Source organism: Balaenoptera acutorostrata, chromosome 1, assembly GCF_949987535.1.
Source record: "Balaenoptera acutorostrata chromosome 1, mBalAcu1.1, whole genome shotgun sequence".
NCBI classification, from domain to species: Eukaryota; Metazoa; Chordata; class Mammalia; order Artiodactyla; family Balaenopteridae; genus Balaenoptera; species Balaenoptera acutorostrata.
In genome coordinates, this window is record NC_080064.1 from 177,599,116 (window position 1) to 177,620,276 (window position 21,161).

A 21,161-nucleotide genomic window follows, 5' to 3' on the forward strand; every position below is an offset into this window, starting at 1 on the left:
AGAGGAAAGGGAGAAGTTACTTCAAAATCTTGTACTTTCCATTTTCCTTTCCAACCATATCTTCATAGTTAAATTCCAAAGTGTGTGTAGGGGGGGAGGACAGCAGCAATAAAGTTAATTGGAGATAGTGCTGTAGTAAAGTACATCCTTTCAGTTTGATGCAAAGGAATTTTGCAGTTGAAATATGGCCCCCCAAAAGGTGCACAGTTTATTCAAAAAAGAGCTGGCTTGAGGATCACAGAGGTAAAGTACTATACAGAGTCAGAGATATGCACCTGCCTGGAAGTAAGACACCTGAAGCAACAAGCATGCTGAAAAGTTCCCTAGTGTCTCATTTCTGTCTTTTAATATAATTTTCTCCTTTGCTGGGGAGATAATAAAAAATAGTTGAGAGGGAAAAAAAGCATGATAAAGAGTTGTGGAGGTGACGTAAAGAATAAGGAAAAGGGAAGTGGGAAAAAATGGATCTTATTCTAGTGATAGCTTCTATAAGACCCTCAGCCAGCTGCCATGATGTAATAATAAAATAAATGCTATTGCTTATTGAGTACTGTGTGCCAGGCATTACGCTAAGCACACTATACAAACTATCGCCTTTACTCCCTATAACAGCTCTGTACATTGGGTATTATTACACTTATTTTACAGGTAAGGAAGCTCAGATTACACCTGAAACCTGGCAACCTTCTAAAAAGGATCCATTTACACCCGATAACATTTTCTCTAGGCCTTATGTCCTTAAAATCCCCTCCTAGAGGATTTCCAAACTCTTGCCCTATGCTGCTTACAGAGAGCACCTGAGTTTCAACAGCTACACATTTCTCTATTCATAACCTCTCAACAAAGAAAGCTCTCTCAGTAACTTCTCTTGGTCCATGTGTCCCCTACTCTTAAGGTCCTTTGGAATATCCCCTGTGAATCATCCAATGGCTCACTTGTATTTACCAGCAAAATCTCTTCAACCCCAGGGGTATCCCATGTCACTATGTGCCCAAGTGTATATGTTGTCCATTTGGATATATCTTACTATATACACACTTCTCTCTGCCCTCTCCCTCCCCACAGTGTCACTGAATGGCATGAATTTCACCTCTATTCTCTTAACTATTAATTCATATTCAATCCCTTAAATAGAGACTCAAAATCCCTCTCTCTTCAGAAAACCTGCCCGTGATTAGCGTCATTTAACTGTAATCATTCTTGTAGCAGAAAGGCCCTGGATTGGAAACCAGATCTGGCTTCTAATCTTGGTTCTTTTACTTGATATGATACCTGGGCAAATCACTCCACCTTTCTAGGACTAGTTTCTCAACCATAAAAAAGGGGAATTAGACTAAATAAGCTCAAGACTAATTCCCAGATCTACAAATTTTTTTATGCAAAAAGATTACCAAAAGCATTAACTTATAAAAACGGAAAAATTGTTATAAATTTTTAAAATTACGTAAGGCACCTTAGATTTTTAAAAATTAGTACACAACATATTAAAACCACAAAAACAGAGGAAAACTTTTAAACTTCAAAGGGTGACAAGGTTGATTAAATTGTCCATTTTCCATTCTTTATTTGACACATGACTGAAAACCCAGGTAATCCCTTAAAAGACTACTAGGCTATGAATATACACACTCTCCTATTAACTAATCACTATGCAATATTTCATATACCACATATTTGTTTAAAATACTACCTGTGATGATTAGTTTTATCTGTCAACTTGGCTAGGTTATAGTACCCAGTTACTTAATCAAACATTAATCTAGGTGTTGCTGTAAAGGTATTTTGTAGATATGGTTAATATCTGCAGTAAGTTGACTTTAAGTAAAGGAGATTACCCTTGATAATGTGGTCGGGACACACCTAATCAGTTGAAGGGCTTAAGAGCAAAAACTGAGGTTTCCCAGAGAAGAAGGAATCCTGCCTCAGGACTGAAGCATCGACCTGACCTTAAGCCTGCCAGCCTGCCCTACAAATTTTGGAATTGCCCCTCACAATGTCGTGAGCCAATTCATGAAAACAAATCTGTTTTAAAAAACACACACATATACAAATGATATTGGTTTTGTTTCTCTGGAGAATCCTGACTGATACACTAATATACTGAATACTCAGACTGGTATTTTGTTCTTTTTTAAGTGAGGATTAACAGATGTCTGTTTCTTGTAACCTCTTTAATATATTAAAGCATTTTAAATATGTAACCGGAATGTTATTTTTTAAGTTAGTATTTCCTACACAGTGCCAACAAATTAGCGACGCTATTATCTCACTGTGCTTTTCCTTATTAAAATACATAGGGAGAAAAAGAAAAGTGATGTTTTCCACACTGAATTTTTAAACTCCAAAACTGATTTCAGAAGATTCTGAGATTCATTTTTTTTCTCATTTTCATGGCTTTCAAAGTGTTTCATAACTAGCCGTTAGTATAACATGACTGTGAAGAAAGTCACTTATCAGCCCAACTTTAAAGATTAAGGAACCAGACAAAGAGAAGTAGTAGACTTTGCTCTACTTTATCGAGTGACATCTGCAAAATCAAGCTGGAAATTTTCCAACTCTAAGTTTTATTGTTGACCCATCAATTAGTTAGTTCTCCATGCTACACTGACATAGAAAAATATTCTAGAATCACAACATACACAGAAACTATTAAGGACATAAGAATGATGTATTTAGTATTCAATTATATCAGTTCACATGCTGGTTCCATTCAAAAAGTATTACTGGGCTTCCCTGGTGGCGCAGTGGTTGAGAATCTGCCTGCTAATGCAGGGGACACGGGTTCGAGCCCTGGTCTGGGAAGATCCCACATGCCACGGAGCAGCTGGGCCCGTGAGCCACAATTGCTGAGCCTGCGCGTCTGGAGCCTGTGCCCCGCAACGGGAGGGGCCGCGATAGTGAAAGGCCCGCGCACCGCGATGAAGAGCGGTCCCCGCGCCGCGATGAAGAGTGGCCCCCACTTGCCGCAACTAGAGAAAGCCCTCGCACGAACCGAAGACCCAACACAGCCAAAAATAAATAAATAAATAAATAAAGTAGCTATAAAAAAAAAAAATGCTTTAAAAAAAAAAAAATGTATTACTGATACCAGGTACCTACAAACTTTTTCTGTAAAGGGTCAGTAGTATTTAGGCCTTGCAGGCCATAAGGTCTCTTTGGCAACTACTCAACTCTGCCATTGTAGCCCCAAAGCAGCCAATGACAGTACATAAATGAATGAGTATGGCTATATTCCAATAAAACTTTATTTACTAAAACAGACCAGCTTTGGCCTCTAGGCCATAGTTTGCTGACCTCTGACTCATGAAATCATGGAGCAGGAAAAGACCCTGGAGGTCATATGGTACACTCCCATTCAATGCCAAAACACCTCTATATCCAGTGCCAGTGACCATCTGGCTCAGAACAGTTTCCATAAACAGACTGTTTTCCAAGCTAGATTGGTTATTCCTCAATGAGGGACTTCAAGGATGGGATATTTTCCCACAGTGTGGAACTAACCAGAGCACTGTGGGTCATTTAGCATTCCTGGTTCCTGAAGAGTAAATGCTACCTACACAACTATACACCTATCACTATGACAACCAAAACTTTCCCCACATATTCCCAAATCCCATGGGGTAGGGGTACTGGTACCCAATGGGTTAAGATATATTGAGCTATACTGAGGTGGGATATGTGGCAACTGTCCCATGCAGCCATTCCCCCTTCAACCTATGGCAGACATGACTAATCAATCACAATACTCTTTCCTAGCGACGCTGGCCTTTGCCTCAGAATTTTTAACACAACGCTCAAGACAACCATCTCCAATGAATCAGAATCGTGATGTTAAAACATTATTTGTTATCCCCAATCTAAAAGGATAGTTCTACACACACACTCTGAAAAGAAACTGGCTTCCTTTAAGTTTACAAAGCTGAAAAATAATATGGTTTACTTTTAAACCCTAAGGCATGTTTTGAAAGTTTGTGAAAATATTTCTTGGTTGTGACAATGACTGAGGACACTGAAGGCACTTGGTGTACTGAGGAATGCCACATGTCCTGCAACACTAGGGACAGTACTGCACAACAGAGGATTATCCTGCATCTCCCATGATGTTTTAGTATCCCACTAGAAATAGATGTGGATGAAAAACCTGTTTAAATTATCTAAGCCTAGACTGTAACTCCATTTAACACATAAACAGGAATTCTCTTTTTCACATTTTTAATAATCACTAAGTTCTCCCAAAATGTAACTGCTCTGAAAGTCAAAGTAAGACTGTACTTAACTTTTCTCTGAATTTTGCCAAGAGTTATTCACCATTTTGGAAAATCATCTCAGTGACAGCAATATAATTCAGTGTATGTAAGTACAATTTATCTGAATAAGCCTGCATTTGTAATGATTTCCATCACAGTAATTCTAGACACAGGTACGAAAAGTTAACCACTTGGTATGTGTAGAGCATATACATATTAAAAAGTATATTTAATGACTTTATTTTTATTTCTCCTTTATATTACAGTTAGAACATTATATTCATTTCTTTGCAGTCAGGTTTGCAAGTAGTTACAGTATATCTATCTATGAATTCATTTCAGGATAGTAAAGGAGGGACTATAAAACATTTGTTATAAAAACAGAGTGTTGGCTCTGACAGGTTAAGAACCACTGATCTAAACTAATGAAGCCTTTTTGACCAAATTTCGCTAACACAGACACAAATCTTGCCCAAAATTTGGAAACAAATCTAATGTGCTTCAAGGGTTCAAACACAACTTTACTGGCTATCTGAAGCCATTTTTACAGAAAAACACTAGATCTCTCAATATAGGTGCAGCTTCCATATCTCCTTTTCCCTTCTGTATAAAATATACAAGAAATGACTGTGAAAGCCAAGTGCTTAGGACCTCTAAGTCCTCCAGCACACTGGAGCTGTCACTGTGATTACTTCTACCCAATTGTGAAGAGAACTGGCAGTGATTAATAGAGTCAATGAAAGAACCCAGTCATCACTGAGGCAACTGCCCTTGAGCAACAGACACAAAGCTCCTACTCTGAGAGAGTCCATTTTCCAAGAGGGCAGAAATGTTCAATATCTGCACTGTCTATATAAGAGACTACTAGTTTAAAATTTAAAGGTTTGACATTGACTAAAAGTGGAAATAATCTCCACATAAGTCTATCTATTTTATATATATATATGTTATATATATATACACACACACACACACACACACACATATATATATATATATAGCCATTGGTAAACCTAGCTTCCAAGAATACTAATTACTGTTTCCCTCTATAAGTCTTTTTTTAAAACCTTTTTATACTTCATGGCAGTTTTTAATTCTTTAGAGTGTCAATAAGAGTCCATATATAGTTCAAAGACTAAACTCCGAAGCAAAACCATAAACATAAGCAAGGTCAGGTCCCAGAAACTTTCTTTAAATCAAGTTTTCAACTATTCTAGGTTAAGTGGTGACATTTAGTTTTAAGAGCTAAGAGAGACAGGTATATTGGAACATAATTCTAATGATTTATTTTTTCTATTCTTCAGAGACATGCATGTAAAAGTGAGTGGTAGGGAGCTAAATAAATAAATAAAATAAAGGCTTTGAAATGGCCTATAAGTAACTCTTGGGTCTCCCAGGGAATAAGGCAACCAGGTCCAGAGAACTAGCACTTGTCACACTTCTCTGCAGAAAACTTTGTATAAAATTATCCACAAATGATCTGCTTCTAAACCCTACAAGGCACATTAGCTATTTAGCTATAATCAGCCCAAAGCCAGCCCCAACTCAACACAAGCTTTAAGGGATAAGTATTATAAGTGAAGAAGACACAGCTGAAAAGGATGGCTAAGAAGCAAATAAGAATATTAAGACCAAAATACATCTCTACAGGCTAAAATGCTAGACTGCTGAAACACAGGCAGGAAAAATTTAATAGAGAGTAGGTGTAAGGTCATATATTTCAATTTAAAAATCAGCCATACAAGTACAGGGACCAGACTAACAGAGAGTTCCTGCAAAAATCTGGGGAGCTTTGGCTTACCAAATGCTTACTATAAGAGCAAGATATGTCTGCTTAAATATTAATGCAATTTTGGACTTCAATAATATTGAATATGCAGTAATAGAAAGAGTATGGTGTCCATCTTACAGGAAGTAATAGTCCCATTATTTGCTGCCTTGATCAGACATCTAAAATAGTGCAGACAATTATAGAAGCCATATTTTCACAATACTGACAACCTAGAGCATCCAGAATAAGACAATCAGGATAGTGAGAGATCTAGGTATTGGCATTATTTAACCTGAAGAAGAGATAATATGAGACAGTTTTTTAAATATGTGACAAAATTTTAAATAGAAAAGAAAAAATAGATCTTCTACGTTTCTCTGGCTGATATAACTAAAACCAATGGATAAAAAAAACGTAACAGGTAATTTGGATCTGTTATAAATAAAAGAATAACCTTATAACTTGAGCCACCCAACAACAAACCAAGGTTGTATAAAAAGGAAGTGAACACCTTGTTTCTCTATGTATTCAGGCAAGGGCCTAAAGTCCTCTGGGATAAGAAGTATTATGAGGGTACCCAAATCAGGTAGAAGATTGGATTAAGGAACTGCTACAGGTTCACTCCAATTCCGCAATGATATCATTTTAAGGGCAGAAGAAAAAGTACAAGTTGAGTCAACAAACACTTTATTTCCCTAATAGCAAGTTATGCTGGTAAAAGAGGAGAAGAATTGAGAGGGCCAAAGTGATTCTAAGGTACCTTTAAAAATACATGGTACATAAGGAACTCAAAGTGAGATGCAGTGGAAAAGGGCAATGGATTTAGGTTTAGAAGACTGAGGTTGCATCCCAGTTCCAACCCAGCCTAGCTCTGTAGGATGTAGGGCAAGTCACTGAACCCTTCTGTAGTTCAGGTTTTTCCACCTCAGAAATAGGGATACCACCTGTCCTGCCCTAAGGATCAGATGACTGTATAAGAAAAGCACTGACTAAATAATTTATACATAAATTATCATTGTTATTATTCTACATTGATCAGAGTCTTCTAAGCTCTGTTCACCACACTTTAAAAAGGATATGAAACAAAACACTAGCAAACAGAATCCAACAACACATTAAAAGGATCATACACCATGATCAAGTGGGATTTATCCCAGGGATGCAAGGATTCTTCAATATACGCAGATCAATCAATGTGATACACCATATTAACAAACTGAAGAATAAAAACCATATGATCATCTCAATAGATGCAGAAAAAGCTTTTGACAAAATTCAACACCCATTTATGATAAAAACTCTCCAGAAAGCGGGCAGAGAGGGAACCTACCTCAACATAATAAAGGCCATATACAACAAACCCACAGCAAGCATCATTCTCAATCGTGAAAAACAGAAAGCATTTCCTCTAAGATCAGGAACAAGACAAGGAGGTCCACTCTCGCCACTATTACTCTACATAGTTTTGAAAGTCCTAGCCATGGCAATCAGAGAAGAAAAAGAAATAAAAGGAATACAAATTGAAAAAGAAGAAGTAAAACTCTCAGTGTTTGCAGATGACATGATACTATACATAGAGAATCCTAAAGATGCCACCAGAAAACTACTAGAGCTAATCAATGAATTTGGTAAAGTTGCAGGATACAAAATTAATGCACAGAAATCTCTAGCATTCCTCTACACTAACAACGAAAGATCAGAAAGAGAAATTAAAGAAACAATCCCATTCACCATTGTAACAAAAAGAATAAAATACCTAGGAATAAACCTACCTAAGGAGGTAAAAGACCTGTACTCAGAAAACTATAAGACACTGATGAAAGAAATCAAAGATGAAACAAATGGATGGAGAGATATACCATGTTCTTGGATTGGAAGACTCAATCTTGTGAAAATGACTATACTACCTAAAGCAATCTACAGATTCAACGCAATCCCTATCAAATTACCAACGGCATTTTTTACAGAACTAGAACAAAAAAATCGTAAAATTTGTATGGAGACACAAAAGACCCAGAATAGCCAAAGCAATCTTGAGGGAAAAAAATGGAGCTGGAGGAATCAGACTCCTTGACTTCAGACTATACTACAAAGCTACAGTAATCAAGACAACATGGTACTGGCACAAAAACAGAAATATAGATCAATGGACCAGGATAGAAAGCCCAGAGATAAACCCACGCACCTATGGTCAACTAATCTATGACAAAGGAGGCAAGGATATATAATGGAGAAAAGACAGCCTCTTCAATAAGTGGTGCTGGGAAAACTGGACAGCTACATGTAAAAGAATGAAATTAGAACACTCCCTAACACCATACACAAAAATAAACTCAAAATAGAATAAAGACCTAAATGTAAGACTGGACACTATAAAACTCTTAGAGGAAAACATAGGAAGAACACTCTTTGACATAAATCACAGCAAGATCTTTTTTGACCCACCTTCTAGAGTAATGGAAATAAAAACAAAAATAAACTAATGTGACCTCATGAAACTTAAAAGAAAGTTTAACAACTTTCTATAAACTATAAACAAGACAAAAAGACAACTCTCAGAATGGGAGAAAATATTTGCAAACGAATCAACGGACAAAAGATTAATCTCCAAAATATATAAACAGTTCATGCAGCTCAATATAAAAAAAAAAAAACCCAATCAAAAAATGGGCAGAAGACCTAAATAGACACTTCTCCAAAGAAGACATACAGATGGCCAAGAGGCACATGAAAAGTTGCTCAACATCACTAATTATTACAGAAATGCAAATCAAAACTACAATGAGGCATCACCTCACACTGGTTAGAATGGGCATTATCAGAAAATCTACAAACAACAAATGCTGGAGAGGATGTGGAGAAAAGGGAACCCTCTTGCACTGTTGGTGGGAATGTAAATTGATACAGCCACTATGGAGAACAATACAGAGTTTCCTTAAAAAACTAAAAATAGAACTACCATATGACCCAACAATCCCACTACTGGGCATATACCCAGAGAAAACCATAATTCAAAAAGACACATGCACCCCAGTGTTCATTGTGGCACTACTGACAATAGCCAGGTCATGGAAGCAACCTAAATGTCCACAGACAGATGAATGGATAAAGATGATGTGGTACATATATATAAAGGAATATTACTCCACCACAAAAAGGAACTAAATTGAGTCATTTGCAGAGATGTGTATGGACCTAGAGACTGTCATACAGAGGGAAGTAAGTCAGAATAGAAAATCAAATATCATATATTAACGCATATATGTGGAATCTAGAAAAATGGTACAGATGAAGCAGTTTGCAAGGCAGAAATAGAGACACAGCTGTAGAGAACAAACGTATGGACACCAAGGGGGGAAAGTGGTGGGGGGGGATGAATTGGGAGATTGGGATTGACATATACACACTAATTTGTATAAAACAGATAACTAATAAGAACCTGCTATATAAAAAAATAATAATAAAATAAAATTCAAAATAAAAAAAGGATATGAAAAACCTAGAATCCTAATAGATCAACCAAGATAAAGCCTTGTAACTTGACTAAAGAGATAGAAAGCATGTTTTAGGTAGAAACCCTCAAGGAAAAAAGTCTTACCAAGGAAAGGTAAAAGGTATTTATTATAGAATAGGTTGTGTGTTCTTAAAAAGGATGTTGTTCAGTTGTTTTCTACAGGAAGAAGAAACAAGATTCAGAACGAGAAGAGGTGGATTTAACTGAGTGCAAGGGAGATATCAGTTAGGTCCAGGGAATAACATTTTACATGCTTGTTTTCATCAAATGAAAATGTTTAAGCCACAAAGCAACAAAAAGACAAAGGAATCCTACCTGTCAAGATGATAAGACCCTGGAAGAGGCTATGGATGTTTAGAATTCAAAACCAACCTGTCCTGGATTGGTCAACATTTACTAGCCTTAAGGGAGTCAAATCAGATTATCTCCCAAGGTCCTTTCGAGCACTAGAACTCAGAGAATTAGAACCAATAAATAACTGTTTATTAGGAAAAGAAATAAAGTTAGCAGTTGAACTTGGGAGTATATTTTATATGAGCTTTCTACTTTAATCAAAAGTGCTCTTATTAGTCATGTACCACAATGTTCACTGCAGCTCTATTTATAATAGCCAGGACATGGAAGCAACCTACCTAAGTGTCCATCGACAGATGAATGGATAAAGAAGATGTGGCACATATATACAATGGAATATTACTCAGCCATAAAAAGAAACGAAATTGAGTTATTTGTAGTGAGGTGGATGGACCTAGAGTCTGTCATACAGAGTGAAGTAAGTCAGAAAGAGAAAAACAAATATCGTATGCTAACACATATATACGGAATCTAAAAAAAAAAAAAAAAGGTTCTGAAGAACCTAGGGGCAGGACAGGAATAAAGACACAGATGTAGAGAATGGACTTGAGGACACAGGGAGGGGGAAGGGTAAGCTGGGACGAAGTGAGAGAGTAGCATGGACATATGTACACTACCAAATGTAAAACAGATAGCTAGTGGGAAGCAGCTACATAGCACAGGGAGATCAGCTCAGTGCTTTGTGACCACCTAGAGAGGTGGGATAGGGAGGGTGGGAGGGAGATGCAAGAGGGAGGAGATATGGGGATATATGTATATGTATATGTATAGCTGATTCACTTTGTTATAAAGCAGAAACTAACACACCATTGTAAAGCAATTATACTCCAATAAAGATGTTAAAAAAAAAAGAAGTGCTCTTATTCTTAAGTGATAAAGCAAATGAGATAAAATGTTAAAAATAGGTGAATCTGAATAAAGGGTATACAGGTGATTCCCTGTACTATTTTGATTTTTGCAACTTTATTCAATTACTGTGAAATAGTCATCATTTAGGTTTAAAATATTAGGAGTTGAATGATACTTCTTATCTTACTAGTTCTTGTGGGAAAGTCTAGAACTTGATTATGTATCACTTCCTAGGGCCTGCCCTCCCTCCTCTGCTGTAATTAAGACACGTTCACTCATATACAGTGGTTGGTTTTCTCACATCTACAATGTTCTCATCAATCTCCATGCCTTCATCCTCTCAATTTTGAAAATAAACTTCAGTATTTGTTTTTTATTCACATTTCAACCCTTCCCTCAAACCTCGCCAAGACTCCTAATAACCGTATAAACTTTGACTTCCCAGCCTCTGCCAGGTCATTCTCAAGGAGGTGGGAGAGGTGGGAGGGATTTCTTTCCCTGCCAGCTGCAGGCAAAGAGGGAGCACATTGTCTGTAGGGTATTTTAAAACAATAATAAAAGCAACTAAAAGTCTTTCTGCCTTTTATTATCACCAGGCACTGGCAATTAGAAACAACCTTAGTGTTGAGACACTCCTTCCAACCATTGCAGACAGCTCCAAACATCACCCCTTAATATGTCACCAGTAATGGTCAGCCTTCCCAATCTCTGCCAAAATCTTCTTTCCAACAGTTTTTCTTTTCCTCAGGATCTCAAATTAAAAACAAAACAAAAACTAATAATAACAACAAAGACTAAAGGCAATCAGTGTATTTTCTACAGTATTTGTAATTGTGAGGTATATCATTATCACTTTAATAGAAAAGCTCATATATAATTTAATGTGATGCCTCACTCAAAACAAAACTAAGTAGAGTCCATTTATATAATCCAGATCAATTATGATTTAGTATTAAAACTATTTTTCAAACGACAATAATGTAAACAAATGGTTCACAGTCATAACTTAATGCCTGGAGGCTGGAAAATTTGCCAAGATTTATGGGATCAGACTCAGCAGAACAGACAAGGCTCTACTAACATAACTGCAGTCCTTTATGGCTGCTCTGATCGCCCTGCGTCACACTTTGAGGGCCAGGTCATCCTAGACACTATGAGAAAAAAGGTCTAACTCGGTGAAAGAAAAAGGACAAAAAGAGATACTAAAAGAAGGGATCGACTATGTCTCGGCCAATCTTGTTGAGGGCCATCTTGCATCAAAGGCAGTGCAGCAGCTGGATGGTAAATCAGCAGATCAACAACACTCTGCTGGGTATCTCCCTGTCCAGCTGTATTCCTCAGCTGTAACAAATCCTCCTGATTCTATCAAAAGGCAGGGAATGCCTTTCTCACTAGGGTATGCAGATAACTGAAAATGGACTAGATAACAATAAAATTGATAATCAGAGAGTACAGAACCAAAAAACTCAATATAGCAAGTTACTTCACATATTACAAATGGGTTATTAATGAAAACAAAATGTGCTAGTATGTGTATATGAAGACACTTTTGACTGCAGCTGTTTTAATCGTTCTTCCAATACACAGATGCACATTCCACTGCAGCAGAAATAAAAAGAAATAGTAAATCCATAAGAATAACTAGTAATTTGCTGCACCCTGATAAAAAAAATGCCACTATTGGTTAAACTGTTAAACACATCTAAATCCTACAGAATAACACAGAGTAATCCTACAGAACAAACAGAATTTATCTAGAGAAGGCTAAGAAATTTACTCAACAATTAGAACAAATAACAAAAATTCCAAAGATTATCCAGAACACAAGGCAATCAAATTTCAAACATACTACTCAGATATATAATTAGAAACTTGCCACAGAAGGCAGGGCTCTTGTGTTTCAACAATGATCACAACCTCTCCTATGAACTAACATCTAATGGCCTACAAGCTTTCTCCCAAAACCAAGGGAAAAGGGGGAAGAACACATTTTTAAATCAAGATTATATAGAAAAATCAGATCAACCTTTCAGAAAAACAGTATTGTCTACTTTTAAGAAATAAGATTAAGACATATAGAAATCTACATAGCAGTTAATTCAAAAACTTTAAAGGTCAGTGTCATCTTTTCACTTTCTAATTTGAAAAACTATTCAATTTGCTCACTTCCCTGTTACAGCATTGTTTATGTTTAGGCGATGCTTTCCACTTTTAAGTATCAGCTGTGCCCCTAAACATAAGCAAATTATCTATCTTACTCAAGCTAAATTTTCAAGGCCATCAAGAGTTTATAAGCTATAGTTAATAATACTATGTTGTATATTTTAAATTTGTTAAGACAGTAAATCTTAAGTGTTCTCACCACAAAAAGAGAGAAATTAGTAACTACGTGAAGTGATGGTTTGTTAATTAGCTTGATTGTGGTAATAATTTCACAATATATGTGTATATCCAATCATCACGTTGTACACCTTAAATATATGCAATTTTGATTTGTCAATTATGTCTCATTAAAGCTGGGGGAAAAAAGAGTTTACAAGCTAGCAAGACACCAAGCCATCAAGAAACATAAACTGTTCTGGTTTACTTGAATTAGAGCAAGACAGACCACCAAATCAGATCTAAAAGATACCTGTACCAATACAGTAGTTTTAAAAGTAAAAAATGTTAACACTTGAAATATGAAACACTTGAAACAAGCAAAAGATTCAACCATCAGATATCACCGTCAACCAATGACAATGTTAGGGCTCTCCCTAGGTACCTCACCCCATTTGTGACAAAAATACAAATTTGCCATCTATCTAAAGCTAAAACAGTCTTTGTAATTATGCGGAAGTGAGATACTCTATGACGTAGATTAGGAAGTACATATTAACTGCAAGTCAATAAAACATGAATAAAATGTAGACAATAACTAAAATTAATACTAACCTCTGGTAATGATAAAAGCAAGCCCACATAGTACACGATGGCCAATAAGGAAAACTAAATATGCTAATGTGTATATAACAACAGAGCTTGGGTTATCAATATTTTTTAACAATCTACCAATGGCAAATATGTATGTTTTCTTTGTAGCAGACATAAAAAGTAACAGTAAATCCACAGGAATTGCTAGTAATTGGCTGCACCCTAATCTAAAATTGCCTTTACCGGTTAAACTCAAAAACTAAATACAATAGGATAACTTTTAGTAAAAATATATTAGAAAGTTAGGCAGAAAAACAATGAATAGTAACTGCAAACGTGACGGCACTGGCTTTCCATGTAATTATCACTGTAATTCCAAACGCATTTACAAGTTCATTCCATGACAAAGCAAATAACCTAAACTCCGCAAGGTAGAGAAGATTCCAAAAGGAAAACTTTGGTTGGCTTGCTGGTATGAAGACAACTTTAAAGCACTATCTGTTTGACAAAGAAATGCAGCATAAGTTGGACCTTGGTGAGGAAGAGTTCAAGTTTTCCCTGGGAATGTAAATTCTTCCCCGAAACCCACACAGGTTTAAAAAAGAAAAAAGGCACATCAGAAAGCCAGCATTAATTGCAAAGGAGGCAATACGAGTTCAGCATCCAGTAGGTGGCTGGTCATCTTTCTGACCCGTTAGGTCAAGACGTCCTTCTCATCTACGACCCTCAGAGAAGGACTGCCTCCCTCCTCTCCAACCTCCCCTGGAAGCCAACCTCTGCCAACTCGTGCCACCCTCACAATCTGCCAAGTGCCGGGACACTCCCCCAAGTGGGACTGCTCTCCTCCGACATGCCTCCTGCCCAGTGTCACCCGCCACCCTCCTCCCCTTCTCAGGGCCTCTTCGGCCTCAGGGTCCCCGGTGCCTCCCTCCTCAGCCCCTCACGGCTGCCCTCAGGGCTGCCCCCGTCCCCCGACCCCCAATCCTGGTCCCCTCCCTCAAACCTGGGGTCCCGGTTCTCCCTCTGCCCGCGCGAGGTGTCCCGACTCTCCCGTCCCTACCCGGTCTCCCCCGTCCCGCGGCGCGGGGCGGCAGCGGGGCGGAGAGGAATCCACTGAGGAGACAAGTGCCTGGGACTCTCCGGCTCCGATCCGGACCCGGAGCCGGGCTTCCGCCTCGCGCCGGAAGGCATTCGCGAGCGGGACCGGAAGTCCCGCCCCGCGAGCTTTCTGCCTGCCGCGGCAGCGGGGTCTCACTAGCTCGCAGAGAGGACGCGCGGAGGAGAGAGGGGGTCGCAGGCACTGGGCCGGGAGCAGAAGGGCTTACCCTGAAGGACCGAGGCGCCAAAAATCTTTCTCCCTGCTGCTTCTCCTTCCAGCGGATCAGCCAACCGACCTGCAGTCGGTTGATCAAGGGTCTCCTCTGTTCACGCACCGGGAGGAGCAAGATGACTCAGACACTGACCCCTGCCCTCACAATCTAGTTGAAAGTTGACAAAAATATAAACAGAGGTTAATCACACCGCAAGGCAGTATTGCTTCATTCCTTAATCCAAATTTTTATCACCTGCTATATATCACTCATTAAACAAGTAGGCTGTAAACAGACGAAAGCTCCTATCTTAGGGAGGGAGGGAGGCACTAACGGCAATGAACTAGGCAGAGAATAAATCAAACAGCGACCTGTTCCTCGGGAAGCTTAGGGTAGTACAGGGACAGATATATGGGCAAACAAGTGCAATGAAACCATCAAGCATCAGAGGAACTATGGCCGTGCTGAAGGCAGTCGTGTGGTGTAGGGAGCTGGACAGACCCAAGACTCTAAAGATAATGGCTCCTCCGTTGAGACCGAAATGAATGATGAATAAGAGTTAAAGGTCAGACAAGGTGGGGGAGGGCATGCAGAGGAGAAGGATGCCAGAGAGAGCTTAGTTTAATCAGGGAGCTGGAGGAGGGTACAGTTAATTTAGCAAGATCTGCGATCAGAGAGTCAGGAGGAAGCATAATGAGAGGAGGCAAGCCCAGATCAGGAAGACTGTTGTGTATTATGCTAAGAAATTTGGACTTTAGACTCCATGCAACAGGGAATCAGTGCATATCTCTAGGGGAATAGACAAAATACTGAGTTATGGGGTTGACTAGGATGATTGACCTAGTCATCAAAGAAAAATAAGAACTTGAAACATCGCAGAGAGAACATTTTACCAGTGAGGGTGCTTTCTCAAACTGTCATATCCAGATGTTAAAAACAATGGATGATTACAACTCTATAAAGGCAGGACCACCAGGGCTCAGACCCCTGGGGTTGCCCATTGGGCAAATCACCCCAACCGAGTTGCCAGCTGAAGCCTTAGGGAACCATGGAATCAATGGGCCAAGGAGGAAGAAAGTTCATTACCAGCTACAGTAATGAGAGCCGTTGCCTCTATTTCCTTGCTTGCCACTACTGTTTAATAAATACCCTCTTGCACACTGAGCCCATTTTTCCTCTTTAAAAAGAAATGGCATATCAGTTTCTTCCAATTCTTTTCCTTTTGCCAGCAACAAACTATATTGCCATATATGGAGATAGGATTATGGTAAAATAAAAGGAAGACTGGACATCATGTAGAAAGTCTGTACTTAGAGGGCACAGTATCACCTCTGGATGGAGTAGAAAGACACAGCTTTGAGTGTTCTCCCTTTGGGAAGGTTAGCAGTCCATTTGTGATGGTAAGTGAAATAACCGAATCATATAGTAGAGAGGTGTGTCTCTGAAAGAAAGGGAAGAAGAGAGTATGTATGTGTGGTGTGAAGTATGTGGGGTTTGTGTGGGTGAGGGTGTGTGTGTGTGTGTGTGTGTGTGTTTGCTGGGCCACCAAGAAATAAAATATAATAGACACTCTATGAGATGTTTCCCTGTAGCTCACCACAATTCCTCTTTTTGTAGGAATGGCCCCAATACACAGGCCAATCCCTTAAAGGGCCATATATTTATGCACAAGTGATCATGTTCTAGGGTTTGCCCAGGATTGAGGGGCATCCCAGGACGCTGAACTTTTGGTGCTTAAACTGGAATAGTCCTGGGAAAACTGGTCACACTATCATGTCCCCTGTAAACAGATTAATCCAGATATGAACACATCCTAAACTAGGGCATTTAGACTCTTCCCTCAGGGAATTTTAAACACTGCATAGGGAAACACAGAGAGAAGATGGCCATTAGAGCTGAGTCACATAAATGGCAGTGCCCTAAAGAAAAGATCTGTTAACACCCATTATGAAGGACCCAGGACCTGCCCTGTTTTCTTTGATTACAGGAGATATCCCTGTGTACTTCCAAAACTTTTTTTTTTTTTTTTTGCCTGACTAGCCAAAGAAGATTTCTGCTACTTGCAACCAAAGTAATCTTGCTTAAGATAATCTGCTCCCAGAGCCCCTGAGCCAAATAATCCAACTCATTGCCACAGCAAACTGAAGTGGATGTAGACACAACCCAAATAGGCTAAGTGGGTCTCTCATACATGGATTTTAGAGTTGACATACAGCGCTCCAATTGGTCTCTCTTTCATGTTGAAATAGAAATGTCACGTAAACCTAGGATTGGGTTAGGCATGAGCAAGGTGTCCCACGCAGGTAGAGAAAAAACAGCTAGGGGAACTAGAAGGAAGAGGAGAGAGAAAGGATAAGGAAGAGAGAAAGAAGCAGAAAGAGAAGACAGAATTATCTCAGAGAGGGTCACCTTAGTTCCCATCTTTCCAGTTTTTTATTCCAATCCCTCATGTGGTCCAGCTAAACTTTCTGTCCTTAAATTCTATGAAAATTCTATGTCCTTCCAGTAAATTTCCCATTTGACTTGGGTTAGTGTTAGTAGGTTTCTATTCCTAGCAATGAAACACCAAGACATCAATTCACAAGACGCAAGGTTGCCTGCTCACTCTCTTTTCTGCATCACTCTCTTCTCACCAGAACTTTGGAGTCAGCTTCTCTCCCCAGGCCAGTGGCAGGAGGAAGATTTTCACACCTCCACTGCTACCTGGTCCCTACAGTAAAACTGTCAGAGTTACCATGGGGTTGATGGGTGAGGCAAATCATACCATCAATATACAAATATGGTGGGAGATTTTAGAAACCAGTATTTCAAATTCTTCATCATACAGAGGCAGGAGCTAAAGTCCAGCTAGACATAGTGGTTTCTCTAAGGTCTAATAGTTCAATGGTCCCAGAGACAGGACCAGTTCAAAATCTTCTCTCTCCCAGTCCAGTTACCTGATTACCTGGTGTGGAAAGAGTCCAATACCCCCAAGAGGCTATTGTGAAATCCTTAAAATTGTACTACTACCCAGCATCCTCCCCACCTCCCTCCTGGCCTTTGGAGTTTACCCATATCTATATAATGATATCAGCCTGACTGCAGAACCATGACAACTATTCAGGAGACACTTGTGAGTGACAGTGGGTAATAGACATGTTCCTCTGAACCAGGAGAGGACATTTTTAAGGAAAAATTTCCTACTTTTTTTTTTTTCAGTACTCACTGACTTGTTCAGACAGATAGATGGGTTAATTAACAGAGCTAATAAGGTTAGATGTTTAAAAAGTTTACTTACACATTCTACATTTGCTTTATTTCATACATGAGTGCTTTTCTTATCTTTATTTATTCTTTTCACCACCAACATAAACAACAACATCAGTAGCCGTTACATCTAAAACTACATCCTCTTCCCTTTACACATGCAGCAGTTTAGTCATTTGTGGAAAAATAAACTAGTCTATAAGCGGAGGTAATCACAACAGCATGTTCCCTGGGGTATAAATAGTCTGGTGTAAAATTATATTAGTAAAAGATTATGAATCAGTGAGAATTAAGGTCATCCAGGGCTCTCCAGTTAATAATTCCCAACTCTACTGCAGGGTACCAAAAGCAAGGTATTTTCTATGAAGATCTCAATCTTCTGTGATCCAATAACATCGCTTAGGCTAAAGTGAATGATGACTCATTACACTGAGGGTGGTGTTTTCTTCCTAAAGAGGGAGCTGCCCCAGGAATGTTTCAATTCAATTGAAATATTTAAAAACATGACTTCTGATATTTTGGTCTAAATCTTTTATTGTGGTAAAATATATGAAACATAAAATGTCCCATTTTAGCCACTTTTAAGTGCACACTTCTGCGTCATTAAGTGCGTTCAAAATGTTGAATAACCGTCACCCCCATTCATCTCCAGAACTTTTGCCTCTTCCCAAAATGAAACTCTGTACCCATTAAACAATAACTCCCCATTCCTTCTTAAGTCTAATTTTGGTCAATTTTATAGGTTTGTATATCCCATTAAAATATTTTCAACACTGATTCATACCCTCTTGAGGTAAACATATTTATAAATAGAAATAAAATAGTGTCTTATTCACCTCTTTTCCCTTGTGGAATTTAAATGAAACGTGATTTCCACAGGGACACATTGTATAATGATCAGATATTTCTACCTCTTTAAAACTCACACCAATGGGAATTCCATGTGTAAAAGAGAAACACACCAGGGAAATTTGACATGATACTCATTAACAGAAAGCTTGGGTGGGTGTGTTTGGAAGGACTTTTATACAGTTAATGATTTTAAACTCCAATCCTTGTTTTTCTTTCTGCAAAAGCAATGGACATTCCGCGGATCTGACTGGGGCACAAACCACACTTTGTTTTCTTCCCAACAAAATCAAAACTAAGCAGGAATGCTCCTGCCAGAGAAAGCTTCACCTGCTAAATTCCAACAGGACTAGGAAAACAAGCCTTTCTTCTTCAATAATGATTTCACTCCCTGGTTTGATAACTGAAATAGACACACATTTCCACTCCTAACTTGAAAATCTCACCACTAGGTATACTGAATTTTCAGCTCTGAGCTTCAATGATACAAACTATTTCCAAAGAAGAAATTAGCTACAGGCTGGGAAGATTGAGGCAAAACTTTCCCTGTGAAAACAATTGATGTTATATCTTAAAGAGGAATATGCCTTCTCTACAAAAGAATCCTGATTAATTAGTAAGAAGTCACTTCCTTTATTTTTAACATTCTCTTAAAAACTTTAAAAATCAAACAATACTGTACAGGTTGGATATATCTGCCTTGAGTAGACATGACAGAATCATAGAGGGTTATTTCTGAGTCCTCTGGTCTTTCATCCTGAGATAGACCTTCTCCACTGCAAATACTTACTGCCCAAGAAACTACCCTGAACATAGTGTTGTCAGATAAAATACAGGACACCCACTTAAATTTGAGTTTCAGATTTTTTCATGTAAGTATGTCCCCAAATATTGCATGGGGCATACTTCTAATAAGAAATTATTCATTGCTTATCTGAAACTCAAATTTAACTGAGTATTCTGTATTTTTATTTGCTAAATCTGGTAACCCTATGGCATACAAGCAAGATTCGTTAAATATTTCTAAAGGAAAGATTTCTTAAATACATCAAGGCTACTTTTCTCCCACCAAAGTATGAATAGAACATTGGACTGTTGATGTACTACATGACAACTATCCACCTTTGTATCCTTCTTAATATCTTACAATAAAAAAAGAGAAGCAAGACCAAAGATCTGTGATGGATATTGTTAAAAATTAAATGGAAAGTATGTAAGACTGAATCAGAGAAACTGATCTGATCTCCATGTGGTTATAAGGTAATAACTCATGGATTGGTTGTTATTCAGTATGTGAGTCTAGGAGTTTACCTGAGCACAGAGTGGACACGTGCTATTGAACCAGACTAGTCTTTTCACTGTAGTTACTTTTAAAGTACTTTTCTTTAGGGTGGGTTGGTTGTTTATTTGTTTGGTTTTTGAGTCATGTTCTATATTTTTAATTCTTTTTTTTCTTCTGGCAATCAAGTAGAAATTTGGTATTAGAGGAGTATAGCCCAAAGAATGCTGGAGAAATTGATGCGGCACTTTTGGAAAATGGAACAGTGAGACTCCATTAACAAATAGATATGGACTCTGCTGACCTCTCTGCCTCCACATTCGCTCCAACAGAGACAAACTGCATATAGTTTCTGAGACATTGCTGCTGCCCTGGCCCAAGGAACCTGCCCACATGTGTCATCTAAGATGCCAGGCCTTGAGGCTTCAATGTGGAGGTACTTGCCCACGTCTCTCCCCACCCAGGTCTCGCTCTATCCCCTGAACACAAAAGAGCACTGCTGAAACCCATCTTGCAAATACAGTTCGTCAAACACCATCTTCATCTTCTTCCTGCAACTCCTCTTTCCACATGGAAGAGAAATCAACATATCTAATTCACCATACTGTCCTTATTAGTCTTTTTAAATCAGTCTTATTAGCCTTTGGCCCCACACAATTTTCTTATTCTTCCTCAACTAAGCACACATCCATTCATTTGTTCATTCAACAAATATCCAGAGATCCACTGGTAAACAAAAGAGACACCAATTCCTACCCTTGTGGAGCTTGCATTCTCATGGGAAGGTGGCGGGGTTGGCGGGGCGGGGAGAAGGAAATAAACAATAAAG

The 21,161-nt window shown here is 38.6% G+C and overlaps 1 protein-coding gene across 3 annotated transcripts in view; it reads right to left on the reverse strand.

The window, feature by feature from the left end:
- DISP1 (dispatched RND transporter family member 1) overlaps positions 1–15,039 on the reverse strand; it is a 209,480-nt gene extending 194,441 nt beyond the window's left edge. Inside the window, exon 1 of one of the 3 annotated variants that reach the window (XM_007172041.2) lies at positions 14,974–15,039. The gene's annotated coding sequence lies outside the window, so the exon portion shown is untranslated. Of the gene's footprint in view, positions 1–14,651; positions 14,822–14,973 lie in introns of those variants that run through there. The other 2 variants (XM_007172040.2, XM_007172042.2) reach the window with 2 other exon arrangements.
- Between the last annotated feature and the right edge of the window lie 6,122 nt (positions 15,040–21,161).